This window comes from Galeopterus variegatus, unplaced genomic scaffold (genome assembly GCF_000696425.1).
Source record: "Galeopterus variegatus unplaced genomic scaffold, G_variegatus-3.0.2 Scaffold56, whole genome shotgun sequence".
Classification (NCBI taxonomy): Eukaryota; Metazoa; Chordata; class Mammalia; order Dermoptera; family Cynocephalidae; genus Galeopterus; species Galeopterus variegatus.
In genome coordinates, this window is record NW_007726167.1 from 1,081,916 (window position 1) to 1,083,554 (window position 1,639).

The 1,639-nt window shown below is 47.2% G+C and overlaps 1 pseudogene; it reads left to right on the forward strand.

Moving 5' to 3' along the window:
• The first annotated feature begins 748 nt into the window (after positions 1-748).
• The window catches only part of LOC103591980, a 1,608-nt pseudogene continuing 717 nt past the window's right edge, over positions 749-1,639 (forward strand).

Sequence of the window (1,639 nt, forward strand, 5' to 3'; positions counted from 1 at the left end):
CACCCTCTCTCCCACAAATAAACCAATTTAAAACAATAAAAAGCAACAACAGCCAAGCTGCTAGAGCTCAGGAGAAGATGAGAGACCTATGGAGTGCATGGATGCGGGAGAAGTCACAATGAGAGAAAGAAAGAACTGCTTTGACCATTTTGAGTCCCGGCTGCTTCAAGGCTAGAGCTGCAGAGCACTCATAGCCACAGCTGTGCCCTTTGGATGAAGTTGCTTAGAGGTGGCAGGGGAGAAGAGGGCCTTGGTGGCCCCCAGGTCAGCAAGACCACTAATAGTGTTCCCATTGTCCCATATAGGAGCAAGGAGCCACAATTACTGAAAAAAAGGAGCCATAATAACAAAAAAAGGAGCCACTCGAAGGCCAGAGAGAAGTGTTTGCAGCACAGGCAGAGGGGGAGACATGCCCATTGGGAGAACACTGAGGCACAGCAAGGACAGCTGATCTGCACCCCAATCAGTGTAGGACCACTCAAAGGAGACTGGTCAGGAATATAGAATTGCATGGGGTGCAGTTTGATGAAAAGACTCAGGACCAGAGCAGAGTCTTTACACAATTCAGGTACACCAGATTTCACCAGACCTGGAAGTACGTATAAAGTCAACCATTAGTGGAGCTCTATGTTACAGCGCTGCAGACGCCATTATCCTCTGTTTCTCGCTGCACTGACCTCCATATCTTGCCTATGTCGCACTTATTTGCAGCCTGTTGCAGAGTGGTGTGTCCATTTAACATGAGAAGATGGAAACTGAACACCCAGAGGAAACGTTCCCCAGCCGTGAAACCAATGGTGAATTTGGTAAACTCCCCGCGGAAGATATGGAAGAAGAACAAGCATTTAAAAGATCTAGAAACACCAATGAGATGATTGAATTATGCATTCTGCTTCAGAGCAAGAATGCTGGGGCAGTGATTGGAAAAGGAGGCAAGAATATCAAGGCTCTTTGCACAGACTACAATGCCAGTGTTTCAGTCCCAGACAGCAGTGGCCCCGAGTGCATACTGAGTATCAGTGCTGATATTGAAACAATTGGAGAAATTCTGAAGAAAATCATCCCTACCTTGGAAGATGGCCTGCAGTCGCCATCACCCACTGCAACCAGCAAGCTCCCGCTCGAATCTGATGCTGTGGAATGTTTAAATTACCAACACTATAAAGGAAGCGACTTTGTGAGTTGAGACTGCTGATTCATCAGAGTCTGGCAGGAGGAATTACTGGAGTCAAAGGTGCTAAAATCAAAGAACTTTGAGAGAACACTCAGACAACAATCAAGCTTTTCCAGGAATGCTGCCCTTCTTCCACGGACAGAGTTGTTCGTATTGGAGGGAAGCCCGATAGGGTTGTAGAGTGCATAAAGATTATCCTTGATCTTATATATGAGACTCCCATCAAAGGACGTGCACACCCTCATGATTCCAATTTTTATGATGAAATCTATGATTATGGTGGCTTTACAATGATGTTTGACAACCGCCGTGGACATCCTGTGGGATTTCCCATGTGGGGAAGACGTGGTTTTGACAGAATGCCTCCTGGTCGAGGTGAACATCCCATGCCTCCACCTAGATGAGATTATGATGATATGAGCCCTCAATGAGGACGTCCTCCTCCTCCCGCCCCCCCCCCCCCCC